The sequence below is a fragment of the Anomaloglossus baeobatrachus genome, chromosome 7 (assembly GCF_048569485.1).
Source record: "Anomaloglossus baeobatrachus isolate aAnoBae1 chromosome 7, aAnoBae1.hap1, whole genome shotgun sequence".
NCBI lineage: Eukaryota > Metazoa > Chordata > Amphibia > Anura > Aromobatidae > Anomaloglossus > Anomaloglossus baeobatrachus.
The window spans coordinates 96,050,414-96,071,295 of record NC_134359.1 but is presented as its reverse complement, the minus strand read 5'-3'; the positions used below and the strand labels follow the sequence as shown (position 1 = coordinate 96,071,295).

The 20,882-nt window shown below is 42.6% G+C and overlaps 1 protein-coding gene across 2 annotated transcripts in view; it reads right to left on the bottom strand.

Moving 5' to 3' along the window:
- The window catches only part of UBE2F (ubiquitin conjugating enzyme E2 F (putative)), a 302,268-nt gene that overhangs the window by 158,126 nt on the left and 123,260 nt on the right, over positions 1-20,882 (bottom strand). The gene's annotated exons all lie outside the window — the stretch shown is intronic.

Genomic DNA, 20,882 nt, shown 5'->3' with positions numbered 1-20,882 from the left:
ACGATGCATTTTTCCTGCCAAAAGATGGAATTTTGGAACAAAATCTGCTGCAAATATTCCACATCTTCACATATCCTAAGGGGATTTGTGCCATGCCTAGACTTTGTTGGATGTTGCTGCCCATTTTGCCAGTATTTCCATCACTAAACAGGCTGCTCATAAGATGGTGAAGGTTCGAGAACCAACGAATAAGTGAATAACAAAAAAAACAAAGAAAATCCGGCGATATGGAGGAAGCTCGTGTCATTGACGTAACAAAGCTTCTAATACATCCAAATTGTCAAAGACATCACAAAGTGGTAAAAAAGGCACCCCTGGAAACAGACGCGTTTCAGATTATATCTTAATCAACCATGATTAAAGGGATCTTGTCAGGTGCAATATGCACCCAGAACCACGAGACGTTCTGGTGCATATTGCTAATCCCTGCCTGACTGTCCATGTAGATAATAGCATAGATAAAGAGATCTTTAGAAAAAGTATTTCTAAAGATCCCATATGATATGCTAATGAGTGAGGGGACTAGTCACAGGGGCGTTATTTGACCCCGACTAGGTCCACCCTCTTAGCATGTTAGCACGCCCCTGTGGGTGTCCTAACATGCTATTGAATGCCTGGTGTCATTGCATAGACGCGTGTACCTGTGCATTGTCACCGACGATGATGCCGGGTTTAGGGTCAGTGCACATTATCAGAAGTCCCAGCACGTCTGGTCATGCACACTATGAAGCCAGGTATACGCTTCAGAAAGGTCTTGTGCGCGTGCCCAGAAGTGTCCGGACTTCTCATCATGTGCACTGAGCGTAAATCTGGAGTCAGCTGCGGTGACAACAGACATGTAACACTCATCAGCCCTGATGATGCTGGCATTGAATAGCATGTTAGTACACCCCTGTGGGCGTACTAAAATGTTAAGAGGACGAACTAGTCGGGGGAACTAACGCCCTTGTGACTAGTCCCCGAGCTCATTTTCATATCATAAAGGATCTTTAGAAATACTTTTTCTAAAGATCCCTTTATCTATGCCGGTGTATACAGGGACAGTCCGGCAGGGATTAGTAATATACACCCAGAACTGCTTGTGGCTCTGGGTGCATATTGCCCCTGACAGGTTCCCTTTAATGCATGAGCTGAAATGCATCAGATTCCAGGGGTACCTTTTTAACCACTTTTTGATGGCTTTGTCTGACTGTTTTGACAATTTGGATTTATTAAATACTTTTTTTACATCAATGACACAAGTTTCCTCCATATCGCCAGATTTTCTTTTTTTGCTATTGGTTTCCCAGCCCAGGCTGGAGCCTGTCCGTGCTGATTGGGGAACTAGGCTGGTGCATGAGCAGCTGATTATTTCATTTATCTCACAGAATAATTCTGCCACTGATCCAGCAACGATGCTCTATCTGTAGTTATCACCAATCAGTGAAGCCGGTAGTATGGCATGTGACCCAAGACATTTTTTGACCCCCTTTAATTGTGCCTTAGTCACCCTCAACCTGCTATGTATGGGATTGTAGCAGCTCCATTGTACAGAATGATGAAGCAGATACTGCCGCAATTTGGGGACAAACAAAGAAATGTCCCAAGTAACATTGCAAAGGCGTTAATGTGGTTTTCCGATTACTTGATATTGATAACTTATTAATAGCGGCTGATCAATGGGGGCGTTGGGTGTCAAACTTCCACCGATCAGATATTGTTGACCCATCAAATAACATGAGACCGGACAACTCTTAAAAGGAATCTGTCAGCAGGTTTTTGCTGCCTCATCAAAGCACAGCATGATCATGAGACAACCCTGAGTTCAACAACGTATCACTTATATTTCTGTGGGCAGCCGTTCTGACACCAAATGATTCTATATTTTGTATGTTGCAGAGCTGTGAGAACTGTCCATGCTGACAACAGGCTTTCAGTGCACATTTCAGAAGCTGCTAAAATCACAGAGGGGGCGGAGTTGGACCAGAGCTTACTGCTGCTGAGATCCACTAATGATAAAGATAACAGGCTTAAGCTAACTTTGCAGGTAAACTAAAGCAGACTATGAGATAACACACAAAAGCTGAAGTGTATATTTTAACTACTGCAGCATGCTATCTTCAGGTTACATTGCAGAAACCTGCTGACAGTCCCTTTAACCTACACTGTGGCTTCTTCTAATCACGATCTACAAAGGCTAGTGAGACGTAGTACAGCGTATTCCTCACTAGGTGGCAGCAGAGTAGTGAAGAGGAGACAAAGAAACACTAACGGAAAGACAGCTGAAGTACAGCAGAGTAACTTCAGCAGGCAGTTAACAGGCGAACCATTAGGCGACAATAAAGTAGTCAAAACAGTCAAGGTCTAGCCAGGAAAGTTGAGTCACTGTAAAAGGGAGGATCAATATCAAGTCAGAAAACAGAACTGAGTCAGAAGCCGGGAGATCAGGTATGCAGAGGGAAAAACAAACAACAGACAGGAGAGGGAAGTCAGGGACCAGGACAGGCAGACGAACGGGGGAGGGTACAGGTCAGGGCACAGTAGCAGGGAGGCAGAGCAGATCGGGAACACTCACTAGAACCAGTATACAAGCTGCAAGGCAGAAATATCACTAGCACTTAGCCATAGATAGACAGTCAATATATAGCGTCCTGGGATCAAGAACGAGGCAAGGGAAGTTAACCCCTGACATGACCAGGCCAGAGCTGGGTGTAACCAGCAGCAGGGAAAAGCCGACCTGGATCATGACACTTCTTTCTTGGGATTCCTGCAGTTGCACCCCCACTAATTATAAAGCATTGCATATCCTAGCACTACATAATCACTATATGGGATGAAAACCCTTTTAACTTGATTGTAAGTGGCCAAAATTTTAAGAAATGGCCCCTCACGAGTAGCATGAAAGGATCAGAACATCTGTACATCTGCTCTGCTGTAGTATGAATAAAATCACCGAAGACGTACAGACGGTGGGCATATAAGAAAGATCGTTACAACGTAAACTAATTGGGTTAATGTACGGATAAATGATTATTCACACATAAAAACTCAGAAAAAAACTGGAATACTTAGAGGAAATCCATGAAAACAGGAGGAAAATAAGCAGATGGTGGATCTGGCAGGATATGAACCTGTGGCCCCGGTGACCACAGCGCATCCATGTATATATCTGCGCACACATATAATTGTGTTTCGTAGTTTTATACAATGGAGGGTGACTGATCTTTACCAGGAATACATCTGCATTAAATATCAGAAGACTAACCAGGAGTAAAGCAACAAAGCCATCTGCGAAGCAGCCCAGCATCGCAATGCCCGAGTTGTAGCATAAAGACATATGTATTTGTTTATTTCGGCCTTCGGAGCGGCTTGTGTGACAGAAACCACGCTAACCTGCCACGTTACCCCAGAGCAGCGTCTCTAAATATTAATGAGGCTCTGCAAAGAGGTTAAGACATAGGAGATAGAAATAAGCAAAGAGCAGGGAGAAGGCAAGACAACGCCGGACGGAACGAGAGCCCGCTGTTGTCGGCTAAGCCGGCTCTTTGTGTACCGCAGGAGGAGAAGTTAATATACCAACAATGGTATGGAAACGTGCAACAGCGTGTTCTCAATAAAGCCATCAGCTCATTAACATGCTCGCTGGCCTTGTGTAGGGACACATCATTCACAGCCAACTGAGCGTCTCTAGGACACAACGGTGGGAAGAACCATGCAGCCGAGTGGAAGACAAAAAAAGCCGAGGAGGAAAATAGCAGGATACTGAGCTTGTCTTAGCATCTGATGTCCCACAGAAAGTTATGGGCACATAGATCCCCCAGTCCGACAGGACACATTGTACCATAGTAAGGAACAGAGCCGCGATGATTCAGAAGGAGCAGATCTTACAAGACTGATACCTCGGGATACGTCTATAAAGTCACAGTGTTAAATTGTTTACAAAATAAAAATACAATATATTAAATAAATATTTTTCTTCATACAAATATGGACTAAATATAAATATATGGACAAACAAATATAATTCAGTCTATCAGCATGGCACATCTAAGAACTGTGCAATCTTAACTCTCTCCTTGCAGTAGCTTCACATCTGTCAGATTGCGAGGGTCTCTTCAGGTCACACACAGATTTTTCTATTGCATTCCGGTCTGGGCTCAGGCTGGGTCTTTCCAAAACTGTTATTTTGTCAATTTTGTTTGATTTCAGTGTTTTAGCGGAGGCCTGAAGATTGTGATGCAAAACTGACGATACTTGGAACTAATCCCAATTCCCTATGGACATTATCTAAAGCCCCAGTTCCAGCTGCCAGTAAACAGCCCCACAACCCCCAAAGCCTAATGTTGCCTCCACCATGGTTCACTGTGGGTATGGTGTTATTTTTGTGTATGTTCAGTGTTAGTTTTGAGGCAAACATACATTTCTGAATTATGGCCAAAAAAATTCAACCTTGGTCTCCAACCAGAAAAGGTTTTTCTTTCATGCTTTTGGCAGACTTTGTGTCGGTTTTGGCAAAACAAAGCCAGACTTGGATATTTTTCTTTGTAAGAAAAGGCTTCCGACTTATCACTCTACACCACAGGCCAGATATATGAAGAATACGGGAGATTGCTGCCATGTGCAGTACACAATTAAAATTTGCAAGAAATTCCTGTAGCTCTTTTAAAGGGAACCTGTCAGATGCCCTATATCTTCCAACACAGCAGCATTCATAGCTGTATACCCAAATTCACTGCTTAACCAGCTTTGTCTAATGCTATTCACTAAAATCAAGGTTTTAAAAAAAAACCAAAAAGTTATGAAACTTGTTTTCCCGATGATACTTAGGGCTTTGACTGGTCGCAGGGGTGTTGTTTCCCCAGAATATTCAGCCCTTTTTCAATGTTATAACATGATTTCCACAAGCCAGTGTCACTGCCAGCTCCTGGAAATCTAGTGCCTTGAGTGCGGCTCATTTCGGAAGAGTCAGTGCGCCTGTGAAGCTCGGTGTACGCTTCCAGTCTTAATAGGCGCACTGCGCATGACCGGAAGGCTCACGTTCACCTCTTCTAAACTTCCTGTCATGCACAATGTGCCTAATGAAGCCGGGAAGCGTCAATCCAGGTTCTGAAGTGCCTAAAATGAGCCATGAGCATATGTGAGATTTTCATAAGCTGGCGGTGATGCCAACTCATGGAATTCATGTTATCACGCTTACATTTATTTTAAATATTTTTTAAAAATATTTTCTACTTTTGACTGTATTTAATAGTCTTCTTAGGGTACTTGAACCTGCAATGGTGTGATAACTTGTTCTATATACAGCACTGCCACAGCATTGCTTTAAAGAGAAGAAACCAAGGACTCCTATGAACGTCAGCCATGGGCTGGTTTTCACAGGAATATTTTAATGACAGACACAGGGGTCCTCAGCGGACCCCTCACTGTCATGACAGCTCATCTGTATCCTGTGATCGCGCCGATGAGGGCTAAGGATAGTGCTCCCCACTACCAGCACACGTTAAATGCCGCTATCAGAGATTGACAGCGGCATTTTACAGGTTAGCAGGTGAGGGTGGAGCACCGATCCACCTGTGGCTGTTAGAGGCAGATGAAGGCTGAATGATTCGAGCTTGGCCTGTGAGCCTACATCAAAGGCAGGGAAACAACTCATGATGCACATAGCACATCATTAGTCTTAAAGAGGTTAAAGGGGGGTAGTCTTACATCTACAAATATCTTCCAGCTTGTTAGCGTGAGCGGTTTATGTACCTGTACAGATTTAACTTTGGGAGCAAATACATTTGCAACTTGGAGGTCTATGATATTATGCACAAAGGTAAAAGCCTCAAGCCTGCTTTACACCTTACGATATCACATACGATATCGTATGCGATGTGACCCGCCCCCATCGTATGTGCGGCACGTTCAATTTGTTGACCGTGTCGCACAAACTATTATTTCCCGTCACACATACTTACGTACCATATGACCTCGATGTGGGCGGCGAACATCCACTTCCTGGAGTGGGAGGGACGTTCGGTGTCACCGTGACGTCACGCGGCAGCCGGCCAATAGAAGCGGAGGGGCGGAGATGAGCGGGACATAAACATCCTGCCCACCTTCTTCCTTCCGCATTGCCGGTGGGAGCCGCGGGACGCAGGTAAGATCTGTTCATCGTTCCCGGGGTGTCACACACTACGATGTGTGCTAACTCAGGAACATTGAACAACCCGACAATCAATTTTTAGGTTTTGAACGACGTGTATGCGATCAAGGATTATTAGTTCAATCGCAATCACACGTAGGTTTCACATGCTACAATATCACTAACGATGCCGGATGTGCGTCACTTACGACGTGACCCCGCCGACACATCGTTAGATAAATTGTAGCGTGTAAAGCCCGCTTAAGTAATATAATAGACAGTGATGTCATCAACAAAACAATAGCAAATAAAAAAAACAAACAAAAAACAAAACACACCAGCAACAACATACATCAATCAATAACGACTACCAAATTACCACCACAACAAGCAGCAACCAGAGAGGCGCTTTATTTTACTTTCTCAAACAGAAAATATTTCTTAACTCCGCAATCTGTTTATATTTCCAGCTTTAAAACACATTGTAAATAACAGAATTTCTAACTTGCACAGTACAGAGTAATAAATGTACATAAGAAACACAAAACTTTTGACTGACAGAATCACTACAATACAGAGAACAGTGAAAGTACAAGTAATTGTTATCTTCCATCATATTGATGGCGTCGCTTAGTTATTGCTGTCCATGCTGCCGTAAAGAAGCGGAGATCTCAGACTGTGCCTGTCAGGCAATGTACCAGAAGAAATAAGTGGCAGGAAATATGGATATTCACCGGCTGCAAACTCAATCAACGTAGCAAGAAAAATCTGATTCTTAGCTTGATTACAGGCGGGAAAAGTGTGCATACGGAAATCCGAGAAATTTCCACTTGAAAAGGTATAGAGTAGGGTCACACTGTGCAATTTCTCAACTAAAGTCAAAACTTCATTAAAGAAAAAAGAAAAAAAAAAAAGACAATTATTAATGACACTTGTAATACATCCACTTCTGGCTTTGGCGAAAAAACAAAAAGAAAAAAAAACGAAGAAGCAATAATGTAAGCTTTCTCCAGCATCCAATTAAAGGGAATCTGTCACCAGATTTTTGCCACCTAATCTGAGAGCAGCATACTGTAGAGACAGAGACCCTGATTTCAGTGATGTGTCACTTACTGGGCTGCTTAGTGTAGTTTTGATAAAATCACTGATTAATCAGCAGTAGATTATCATCAGAGGACTACTTGGTGTGCTGCAGGTAGCCCAGCATATTCATGAGCTCTGTATAAGTTTTAGATCTGCAGCAGAAAAAACATTGATTTTATTAAAATGACAGCAAACAGCTCAGTAAGTGACAAAAAACAATGGAGTGTAAACTCTCAATTCCAGCTCACCAGTTAAATGGAAGTCCGGGTAGATGGTGCACGGAAGAAAATCTTGGCCATGACACTATGAAAACGAAAAAGTTCAGCACGACACCCAAAATATAAAACTTCTTCTTTATTAACACGTTAAAAAGGTTAAAAACCTGGACGTCCAGGTTTTTAACATGTATTAATAAAGAAGACAATGTTTTATATTTTGGGTGTTAACTGGACTTTTTCGTTTTTCCTAGCTCAGTAAGTGACACATCACTGAAATCAGGGTCTCTGTCTCTACGTTATGCTGCTCTCAAATGGGGGAGCAAAACCTGGTGACAGATTCCCTTTAAAATCACTTAAAAGAGGCTCCCTTTAACGTGACCTCCAGGTCACAACAAAAATATAACAATAAGTTCCATTATGTGTACGTTGTGCAATGCCCAGGTTGATTTTCAATTATAGGGGGAATGGTCTTAGACCACTTTATGTACTATGTACAGTAGTAGTGCTCTGTAGTTTGACTTGTATAAGGTTATGTGCACACGTTGAGTTTTTGGTGCAGAAATTTCTGCATGCCTTGAAAAGCTGCAGCATAAAAAATACATGCGTTTTTGGTGCAGATTCCCACCACTCATTAGTAATCTGCAGCAAAAATGCTGAAATAATTGACGTGCTGCAGAAATCAGCAAGGAATAACAATAAGCAACGTGTGCTGGAGACTGCAGGATTCTCATTCACTTTGGGAAACCCTACAGATTTTGTGACAAAATTGCACAGAAAAAAAAAAATGCAACATCTATGCACACTTTGCAGATACACACGTGGTCATCATTTTTGGTACCCTCGTTTAATGAAACACAATGGTCATAGAAATAACCTTAATCTGACAAAAGTAATAATAGATAAAAAAAATCTATGAAAATGAACAAATGAAAGTCAGACATTGCTTTTCTGCTTCCAGAGAATTTAAAAATATATAAAAAATAAAACTTATAAAATAGGCCTGGCCAGAATTGATGGCGCCCTCCTCCTCCTCCTCCTCAACTTAATATTTTGTTGCACAACCTTTTGAGGCAATCACTGCAATAGAACAATGCCTGTAACTGTCTATGAGACTTCTGCATCTCTCGACAGGTATTTTGACCGCTCCTCAAAAGAAAACTGCTCTAGTTGTCTCGTGTGTGAAGGTTGCCTTTTCTAGACGGCATGTTTCAGCTCTTTCCAAAGATGCTCAATAGGACTTAGGTCAGGGCTCATAGAGGGACACTTCAGAATAGTCCAATGTTTTCCTCTTAGCCATTCTTGGGTGTTTTTAGCTGTGTGGTTTGGGTCATTATTCTGTTGCAAGGCCCATGACCTGCGACGGAGACCAAGCTTTCTGACACTGGGAAGCACCATTTCTCTCTAGAATCCCTTGATAGTCTTGAGATTTTATTGTACCCTGCACAGATTCAAGACACCCTGTGCCAGATGCAGCAAAGGAACCTCAGAACATTACTGAGCCTCCTCCATGTTTCACAGTAGGGACAGTGTTCTTTTCTTGATATGCTTCATTTTTCCGTCTGTGAACATAGAGCTGATGTGCCTTTCTAAAAAAAGTTCAATTTTTGTCTCATCTGTCCATAGGACATTCTCTCAGAAGCTTTGTGGCTTGTCAACATGTAGTTTAGCAAATTCTAGTCTGGCTTTTTCTATGTTTTGTTTTTTTTCTGACAATTGTGTCCTTCTTGGTCATCCCCCATGAAGTCCACTTTGGCTCAAACAAGGACGAATGGTGCGATCTGACACTGATGTTCCTTGAACTTGAAGTTCACCTTTAATCTCTTTAGAAGTTTTCCAGGGCTCTTTTTTACCATTCGGATTATCCGTCTTTTTGAATTGTCATCAATTTTCCTCCTGCGGCCACATGCAGGGAGGTTGGCTACTGTCCCATGGATCTTAAACGTCTGAATAATATGTGCAACTGTAGTCACAGGAACATCAAGCTGCTTGAAGATGGTTTTATAACATGTTTGTCTATAAAAAAAAAAATTCTAATCTCCTGAGACAACTCTTTCCTTCGCTTCCTCTGGTCCATGTTGAGTATGTTACACACCATATCACCAAACAGCACAGCGAGTATCTGTAGCCCTATATACAGGCCCACTGACTGATTACTAGATTGTAGTCACCTGTGATGCTAATTAGTGGCCACACCTTGATGTAACATGTCCCCTTTGTCACATTTTCAGGGATACCATCATTTCTGTCCAGGCCTATCTCATGAGTTTAAAATTTTTTTAAAATTCTGTGGACGCATGGTTGAAAAGCAATGTCTGACTTTAATTTGTTCATTTACATAGATTTTTTATTTATTATTACTTTTGTCAGATTCAAGTTATTTCTGTGACCATTGCGGGTTCTTCTTTCATTAAACGAGTAGTACCGACAATTTTGAGTTGTGTTTTTGCAGCAAATTTCACCCGTACTAATGAATCGGCACAAAAAAACTAAAGCTGCAAAAATGAGCCTATTTTACACAGCGTTTCCATGCCAAGAGATGCAGAAATTTCTGCACCAATTAAAGGGAATCTGTCACCAGGTTCACATTCACCTGTTTTGATGAATACAGACCTGCGCTGTGAGCGAACGAGCAATTGCAGGTAGAGTAGATAAGTCCAATGTTCTGCGGCACAGGGTGCATCACGCCTACACCGAGAGCCGCCGTGTCTCTGTGATCATCAGGAACAGCCAGCAGAATGCAATCCCTCCACAAGCCATTGTGCGGCCTTTATTCTCCAAAGGGCTGGAAATAGAGGAGCATAATAGCTGTCTAGCAGTGAATAACAGCCAGTGATGGGAAAGATCCATTGTCTCCGTTTTACAGGACAGAAATCTCCTCCTCGGTGATTACATATGTACCCGCTCATACAGAGGATGAACCATTTCAGTCATCATGACATCTGACATAACAAAAGGATAATGCACGGATGACACATACATTAAATGGCACTGATCAAGATCATGCCTTTGTTGCAGAAAAATAAAACTTTTTTTCAAAAATGATTTGTGGTACATAGGGATAAACAACCGCAAGCAGAAATCACTTCTATAAAGAGGTTCTGCAGCAGTTCTGGGAAACAATCTCGCTCTGAAGCCACTGTAGTTAATGAATGTAACTGCATATACATGTAATAAGAAATACAGCCACCATATATACTGCTTTATACAGGTCTAAATAAACCTCGTTATCATGGCTGTCCCTGGTGGCAAAGGCCAGTAAGTGTTCAATGTCACCATCCGCGATAGCCTTCCATAATGAAGGGGTTTTTGTCATTGTGTTCTAGAAGAGTGAAGGGTGATTGTCAGCAGGTCTGGTGGTCTAGGGCAGAAAAGGGATCCCCAATTCTAGTGCTTATCTCATTTCTTGATGCTGTAAGGTGGCCTCAGTGACAGGCTGTTCATACACTGATAAGTGCAGAGAAATATGGAAGCAAAAAATGGTGCACGACAAACCACACGATGACTCCATCCGCGCCATTATAGTCAGTGGTTCCGTCGGTGCATACATCTGAATCCTATTTTGCAGGGAGTTTGAGTGGAAGCTCCGACAGGACCACTGAACGGGGAGAGGAACCCAGTGTGAAAGCACCCTAGCACTCAAAAAGTATTGTTTGACGACGTCATTGTCGAAACGCGTGTCAGGGTGGGCACATTAGACAGGAATCCTACTGGATATTAAAGAGGTTGTTCATGACTTTAACACTGATGGCCTATCCTTAGGATAGGTCATCAATGTCTGATCGGCTGAGGTCCAACACCCGACACCAACCGCCGATTAGCTGTTTGCTCAGTGCCAGAGCTGCCCCGTCTTCTGATAGTGGACACGGGCAGGTACTGCACATCCGCCTCATATTGATTTGAATAGGAGGCAGATGTGCAGTACTCACCCATGGCCACTATCAGAAGACGGGGCAGCTCCAGAACTGAGCATTTCTGGCCATCTACTGCCACCGTCGGCACCGAGAACAGATGATTGGTGGGGGGCTGAGTGTCAGACCCTGGAAAGATCAAACATTGCTGACCTATCCTAGAGATAGGCCATCAATGTCAAAGTAGTGGACAACCTCTAAGTATGTTTACTTATACTATCTTCTTTTGCATGTATTGGTTCTGACTACTGCTATTATAGGGTTAAACCTACCCGAGACTGGTATCCATTATACCTGTACTTGTCGCTCTGTAGGTTCATCACACTACTTTGATTAATGAAGTACAATTGGTTTTCATTATGGATTGTCATTTTTTTCTGTGGCTTTTTATACGGATTTGTAGAGTGATCAAGGGCACAGTATGGCTGTGATTGAGCAGATTTACAATTGGTAAGGGAGAGCTCAGCGAGTCTGGGACAGAACCAACGTTCAAGGAGTCTAAGGCTGGCTTCACACATCTGACATTTGTGGTCCAAGTATGGTCTGCTGGGTGTGGAGCGGCTGCGGGTCCGCTGACCCAAATTCAACAGTCTCAAATTGGGGTCCATACACAGACTGAGAAGGAAACCAGCTTAACAATTAAATATAATAAAACAAAATTAACCTCCTAACAAATATATACAGTATATGTCATGGAGCAAGACCGGGTGTGTGGCTCAGGCCCAGAAGATGGGCCCGCTTTACACAGGTCAGATGCCGGCTGTTTATACAGTGTGTCCACCCATATCCTGTCCACCACCATTAACTTGAGAACGGCGGGAGCTATAGGCATAGAACTGGTGTCTAGGTATAGTAAAGTAGCCATGCGCTACACAATGAAACCACCTATAGCACCACCTGGTGGAAAACAACGGTGTTAGCATTTTTACCTCGAAAACGGAACTAGAGAGAGAAAAAAAGTGAATTAAAATATATTAGGGCATCATCAATTCAATCCGAATAAACACCTTGCATACAGAAATGCTATGATATGAAACCCATGACCCCCCAAAACATTGAATGCTGGGCACGCATATGACGCTCATTTAACTTTGATGCTCAAAGTGGCCACTCTCAGCTGCAATGCACATCTGGGCTCTGGACAGCATACTGTATCTTGCTGCACGTTGTGCAATATGGTAGGTGACACGTTTGCACAAGCATCTGTGATACGTCGTCATAGGTCCTGCAAAGTTGGTGGAAGGGTCGCATACACCTGCTGTGTGATGTGACCTCACAGAAAGAAGTCCAATGGGGTCAGGTCAGGTGAGCGTGGAGGCCACTCCACACAGCCACCATACCCAATGACTTGTAGGAAGGTCTCCATGAGGTATCGCTTCACGTCCGCAGACTTGTGAGTTTTACATGTTCTAATCATAGCATTTCTGTATGCAAGGTGTCGATTCGTATTGAATTGATGATGCCCTACAACTTTGTAATGCAATCTCATTCCATTTTTGAGATAAAAATGCTAACTCCGTTGTTTTCCACCAGGTGGCGCTATAGGTGGTTTCATTGCGTAGCACATGGCTACTTTACTATACCTAGACACCACTTTATGCCTATAGCTGCCGCCGTTCTCAAGTTAATGGCGGTGGACACACTGTATAGTTTGCATCTGCCTCTAAAAGCAGCAGTCATTGTTAGCACTGATTGCTGTCAGTCCTTCATGGGAAGCAGTTAGATTTTGATTTCTGCACAATTAATGTTCTATCAACTTTTAATCCATATGAAAATAAGGACACTTCAGTGCCCCCTTGTTGTGGCAAATGGTTTGGTGCACGGTTACACCCTCAGATCTGCATACCCAGCACTGCCCTCGATATTGATCCACAGCGGTGGCTCTCACAGCCTGCGCTCCCTAAACTGAAATCCTTGTTCCGGCATGTGGGAACTGACACCAGAGAACAGCGGCTTGCTCACCGGGTCGGGGTAGGCACACACTTGGTGTGGGTGCGAGTGTGCTCTGATCTCCGGCTCCTCTATGAAACTGCTTGTTACACTTCGGGGTATAGCGAGCTGTGGCCACAAATTGATAGGTGCCAGAGATCAGACCGTGCTTGCCTCGACACTGAGCACTGATAGTCTCCTCCTGTGTCAGTACGCACACAGAGAAACAGGGATTTGGTTTTCGGGAGCGCTGGCAGAGAAAAAGTCATCGCTGTCAATCAAGTTCAGGGACAGGACTAGATATTCAGTTTGGAGGGCACATCGGTGCACAGAGCCATTGGCCACTCCAAGGGCGCAATGATGTACCCTCATTTGAATATAGATTAAAAGTGAATTTAACAGCAAACATGAATATTTAGTAGCTGAATTTGCATTTTGAGGGGTGACAGACTCCCTTTAAAGAGAACCTGTCAGAAGGATTTAGCACTATACAGTAAAGCCATGGCCATAATGACGCAGTGATGCTGATTAAGTGGATATCTGCAGTGAAGAAATCCGATCTTTGGTTGCGGGATAATCTTCCTATAAAGTTTTGATGATGATATAATCCTTTCATCGCTTGTGCACTGGGGTGTGACTGGGGAGGGGGGTAAGGCCTTCTTCTCCGCACCTCCGACTCCCTCCTCTGTTTCTTCTACAGGTCCTCCGATTCAGTGACCTGCCACATTTTTGAAATTCTGCACCACTGCTATGATTGCAGTGGGCAGCAAGTGCGCAGTACGATTCTGCGGGTGATCTACAGGTTTTCAATAAAATGGTGCCGATGCAGCACGTGTGCAGACCGAGATTTATGCTCAATGACTTCTTTATTAAGCCAAAATCCTGATCTGCGCATGCGTTGCCACCGGTGTCATTTTATTGGACCGTGCACAGTGTGATTCTACAGACTGTCTTCAATAAAATGGCGCCAGATGCGGCGCATGTGCAGATAGAGATTTCAGCATGAAGAGGTCATGAAGCTGAAATCTCGATCGGCGCATGCACCATATCCGGCGCCATTTTAGTTGCAGACCTACAGACCGCCCGTAGAATCACATTGCGCATGCGCTGCCCACTTCAATCATGGCGGCAGCTGCAATGAATTTTAATTAGAAGACAGGTCACTGAATAATCAGTGACCTGTAGAAGAAACATAAGGCAGGTGTAGAAGACGACGACCCTACCCCCCCCCCCCCCCCCCAAGTCCCGCCCCAATACATAGGTGACGTCATCATGAAAATTTTAGAGGAAGTTTATTATTCAGTGATCAAAGTTCAGATTTCTAAACTGCAGGTATCCATTTAAATCAGCATCACATCACCATTGTGGCCATGTATTTACTTTCTAGTGCTAAATCCTGCTGACAGGTTCTCGTTAAGGGGTTAAATCTGTGCCTTTCTTCATTTACATGCCAGTAACAAACGATATGAGAACATAAGTGACTGCTGCACTCATCATAGACTTCTAACAGAACTACTTTTATAGGAATTTTATCAGTAATACATTTGGTTCTCGATCATCCTGCTTGTTTTTACTCTGATCCAGGCTGGATGCTACATGACATAACATTACTACAACATGCAGGTACCAAAACCAATGTCAGCACCCTACAATATCCAGAGGTCCGATCTTCCCCTAAACCGGTTACAACAAATCACATTCCACATTAAATTACATAGAAAGATTGCAGATTGGAGAACGTTTCATACTTTACAGCTTTATGTGAAAGGCTGGTTTATAAATAAATCAGCGTTCTACACGCTCTGATGAGAGAAAAATCCTTTACAACGTCCATTTATGTGATTTTATCAATGTCTTATGCATGACAAACATCAAAGGGGCCAAACACTTCTGAGGAATGGAGCAAAATTTCAATAAGTTTCATTTTATATATACAGATACAAAAGGTAACCACTTGCTTCATTGTTACTGTAAAAACATTAAAAGCACCCAACCAGCTAAGAGGGTGCAAGGTCGAGCAATATCTGTATACAAGCCGAAAATACATTCAATGGCTTTGCATTGGACTCCGAGATACAGCAGGTGAAAAAAGTGTTGAACACATCATTTTCAAGCATGTCTCTGTACATTTGTCCATTCATCCTTCCTTCAATTATGGAGTTTGCCGATGCCGGATGTTGAAAAACAGCCCCACACCATGATGTTTCACTCCAAACATCACTTTTGGTATGGCGTTTTTGGAGTGATATGTAGTGCCTTTTGGCCTCCAAACATTGTGTGTATTATTGTACAGTGGTACCTCGCTTAACGAGTAACCCACTTAACGAGAATTTCACTTAACAAGCAAAGCTTTCTGTAAATTTGTAAACCGGTTTACGAGAAAGCTTTGCTGTACGAGCAAATACTCACCGCACTCACTTCCGGTTCCGTATATCCACCACGCTCTGACCCGCTCTTGCAGTCCACACACACAAACACACACGTACGCACACACACGTACGCACACACACATATATATTATGCTCACCTTACCTTCCGTTCCACCGCCGAACCAGATGGTTCTTGTAGTTCCTGGGTACATTGCGACGTCCTCGCGGCGAACTAAAAGTACCATGAGGCCAGCGGTGGAATGGAAGGTAAGGTGAGCATATAATATGTGTACCTTCCGTTTCATCGCCGGCCTCCTGGGTCCTGTAGTTCCCCACTCCGCTCCACTCGAGGCTGTGCATCGGCATCCATAGCGATGGAGCAGGAACTTCCTGTCACCGCTACTCAAAGGCAGCGCGCTGGCCAATCAGAGGCAAGTGGCTCTGCCTTTGACGTCAGCGCACTGGGAGTGGAAGTTGCTCCCTCGTCGTTATGGTAACCCGATACACAGCCCGTACCAGAAAACAGCAAGTCCCAGGAGACCAGCGATGGAACGGAAGGTAAGGTGAGCATATAATATGTGCGTGTGCATGCGTGCTTGTGTGTTTTTGTGTGTGTGTTTGTACGCATTTGTACGCGTTTGTACGTGTTTGTGCATGTGTGGAATGACAGAATAGGGGACCAGGATGGGACATTTAACAAGTTGTGGAAGGAATCGTCTGCATTGCAATGATTTCCTATGGGAAATCTTGCTTTGCTGAACGAGTAACTTGGTTAACAAGCACACTCCCAGAACGGATTGTTCTCGTTAAACAAGGTTCCACTGTATTTGCACCCAAAGAGGTAAATTTTGGTCTAATGTGACCAAACTATTTTCTCCCAGTATTCAACAGCCTTGTCTAAGTGTTGTTGAGCAAGCTGGAAACACATTTGAACATGCTTTTTGTTCAGCAACAGAGTTTTGTGTGGTGAGCGTGCAAACAAGCCATGGAAGTTGAGTGTATTACTTATTGTTTTATTTAAAACTATTGTACCTGCTGATTCCATGTTCTCTGCAGCTCTCCACAGCTGGTTCTTGGCTCTTGGTCAACTCTTCTGATAATTATGGTCACTCCTCTGTCTGAAATCTTACGGGGAGCACCTAGTCATGGCCGGTTTATGGTGAAATTATGTTCTGGCCACTTCTGGATTTTTGCCCCACCAATTCTCAATGAAACCTTCAATAGTTTAGCAATTCTTCTGTAAACAACGCCTTCAGTATGTTTTTCAACAAATTGGGTACAAAGGTCTTAAGACAGCTCATTGGTTTAACCCATCATGAGATGTTTCTTGTGTGGCACTTTGGTAATAAGACACCTTTTTATAGGCCATCCATTCAACAAGCTAATATTTTTCAATAAGTGGCAGGATTGTTTTTTAATTGTTGATAGATTTCAACTTTTATTATGACGACTTTCCATGGCTTTTTGCACCTCATGTTGAATACTCTTTTCCTCACGTCTTTCTCATTATTTCACATCAGAAAATTTATAGATATCTATGGTTTGATTTCTTTGCCTTAATGGACTTAATGGATTGTTACTGACATCTGGTGAGAAATTCATGTCAATAGCATCTTTAGAAATATAATTATTTAGAAAAGGTGGAGTGTTCAATTCTAATTTCACCTGCTGTATATATTCATTCTCTTCCACAGCAGCGATATGGACAATCATGATGATTTCCGTAGTTTATAGGAATATTTAAAAGAATTATCTTAGGATAGGTCATCAATTTAAGATCTGTGAGTCGGACACCTACCAGCCGGTCAATCAGATCTGTGCGATGGCTGCCAGATGTACATAATGTAGAAAGCCAGAAGACCATGCTTAAGTAGACCCTCTGGTACTGCAGCTCAGATTCCATTCATTCCAATAGGATCAAAGCTGCAGTTACAGAGAACAACCACTATGCAGTGTATGGAGCTGTTGTGTATGGGCTGAATGGATCATGTACCATTTACATGGTGTCCAATGCATCAGGTACCAGCTGATCGTGGGTATGAGGCTTCCACCCATCTAATATTGATGACCAATTGTAATAAAGGACAAGAGGGAGTTGCTGGAATGTATTTTTTTTCTCTTTTAAAAGGGGAATATATCATGAGAAGGCCCTATTTATGATCGTTGCTTCATTGCGAGAGCCCCTTCTCAGATTGAAGCAGGCAAGAGATCAGCAAGATCCCTTGGGTTGGGCCCTAGAAAACCTTCGGTAATGAGCTAGCCAACCAAACATTTTCCATGCAGGAATAAAAGGAAAACAAAAGGGTGATAGGAAAAAAAACAATAGAATCAGCAGAGAAATGAGGTGAAAATGCGAAAAAAGTGGAGTAGATTGGAGAAATGTTAGGCAGGGATCGAAGCCACGCATTGTTGGATACGAAGAGAGGGAAAGGGGTAAATAAATTGATTGAGTCATTGTGAGGAAGAGGAGAAATGGACGACCGAAAAGCGTTGATGAGAGGAGAAATGCCACAGAGGCAGGGATAAGCGCAGAGGGAACCAGTGTTAATTTTTGTAAAGAAGGATAGCATGGAGTGCAAGTAGTCAGTGTTGGAGACAAGGAAATTGATGACAAACAATGGGAGAAGTCGGGTGACAGACTATAGCTGATGACTCCACGTGAATATTTTGACCAGGTAATATAGTGAAGAATATAATAATATTTAAATATTTCATAGATATTCACGACCACGCTTTCACATTCTATAACCTTTTTTTTTTCTACACACCTCAATGTGTTACTACTCCAGGTCTTAAACACATCTATTCTCCACCACTTTTTTTGTGCTCTCACGCATAAAACCTCTTCTCGCAATAAAAACTTTTTTTTTTCAGTTCATCGTGGTCTTTTGACACCATTTCACTTCCTCTCACAGATTTCACAATCATCATTTTTTTCTAATTTTTTTTTATATGTTTCATTTTCTAGATCATTTTCAATATTCATTTCTTCACTACATTAGATAATCAAAAATATTCACTTGCAGTCATCGGCTATAACGTAATTGTCTCTCATTGTTTATTTTATCCCTGGTCTCGTGCACTGACTACTTGCACGCCATGCTATCCCTTCTCTACAAAACTCACTGCTGCCATCTTTGGTTCTCCCTGCTTCGGTGGTATAGCTTTTCACCTCTCATTCACACTTTTCGGTTGTCCATTCTTCCTTTTCATGGATCACTTTATTTACCCCCTTCCCTCTCTCTCTTTTCGACACTGCATGGTTCTGCCCACGCCTAACACTACCTTAATCTACCGCTCTTTTTTTCCTATTTATACTTCATTAATCCACTGATTTTATTGTTTCTTTCCCATCGTCCTTTTGTTTTCCTGTTTTCTTATTTTTAGCTCATTTATCTGCTGATTGTCTTTTCTTTCCCATCGCCCTCGTTTTTCTTTTTCCCCCCCTCGTAATTTTTCTATCTCCTTTGCAATCTCAACAGTTTTCTTAATTCTATCCTTCTATCCCTTCCCCTCACCCTCCATTAATCCCTCCCTCTTTTCCATTTTTTTTTTTTTTTAGAACGTTTTCTTCCTTATCACTTACACTTCCAGCCTTTATAAACTCCGTGCCCTTGAACACTTGTTATGCAAATGTCTTTTCACTCTAAAAAGATCCTAGCCCAGGGTTGAAACGTGTTATGGAAATAAACTGCTGAGTTCACCTTGGTCCTGATGATTCCTTAAGCAGACAGATCTACTTCCCTACACCTCAAGTCGATCTCATAGGGGTTACACCTATACAAATAGTTGGACTTACTTTGCCAATGGTGTTATTAGTTGCATCTTGAAAGGTCATTTGTCACATTATATAGTGGATATATCACTGTACGTCGATATTGCAAAACATTCTGTATTCCATTAGCAACTCTTTGCTTTGAGCAGGATATCTCCTCTACATGTTGTACAGTCTAATTTGTGTTGTGTTGCGCCTTTGTCCCTTTTTGTCCATTATACCATTTTACTTCATGCAATAAAGATTGTTTTATTCTATGACTTTTTTTATTGTTCTTAATTTTAGCGATTAGTCTGGTGTATATATAGTATATGGCGCACATCTACACTTCAAATCTTTCCCCAATATATTAGTCTATAACGTTGTGGATGTGAACACATCTATTCTTCAGTTTATCCCTTGCTTTTTCCTGCGCACTGCCTTATATCCTAGCCATTTGGATGAATGGTTGGATAACGCACAAAGATATTGTTCTACCAGAGCAATAAATTATTTAGTTACTGTCACTCAGCCCTTACGTATAGCGTGGGGCTCAGGGGGTGAGCACAAAACAAAAAACAAAAAGGGGCAATAACAGTATATGGGCCCATTTCAATTCAATAACCTCAAAATTTACAATTTCACCTACTTTGGAAGTACAAATGGTCCCATTGAACTCTTGGACCCCCAAGCGGCTACAGAGGTTGCACCAATGATATATCTGCGCCCCTTGGTGAGCACATCCCTCTAAGACCCACATATGGCTTATTTTTTGCGGTAAATCCAAGCAAAGAAGAGATGAGAGCGGCACTCACCGTAGCGTAAAATCCAACTTAATTAGAAAAGGTGCATAAACCATGAGGGTCCATGAGTGCGCTGATACTCCACATGTAGTCAGAAACCTCTGTTTGAACAAATCGTAGGACTCGGAACAGAAGGAGCAATATTTGAATTTTGGAAAGCAAATTTGGCTGAAATAGATTGCAGGTACCATGTTCCATTAGCAGGACCCCTACGGTACCTAAAAAGCAGAAATCCCCCACAAGTGATCCCATTTTGGAAACTAGACCCCTCAAGGATTTTATCTAGGGATATAGTGAGCATTTTGAACCCACAGATACTTTACAGAATTTGATAACATTAAGCCGTCATAATGAAAAGTCACAGGTTGCACCAATGATATGTCCGCCCCTCGGTGAGCACATCCCTCTAAGACCCACATATGCCTTATTTTTTGCAGTAAGTCCAAGCAAAGAAGACATGAAAGCGGCACTCACCGTAGCGTAAAATCCAACTTTATTAGAAAAGGTGCATAATCCATGCGGGTCAGAGTCCGGATGGAGGCACCCAGGACGACGACTGTCTTTTGCACAAACCGAAAAGCGCTTCTACAGGTCCTTCAATGGGTCGTTCTCCTGGGTATTTCCATCCAGCCTCGGACCCGCATGGTTTATGCACCTTTGCTAATAAATAAAGTTGGATTTTACGCTATGGTGAGTGCCGCTCGCTCTCATT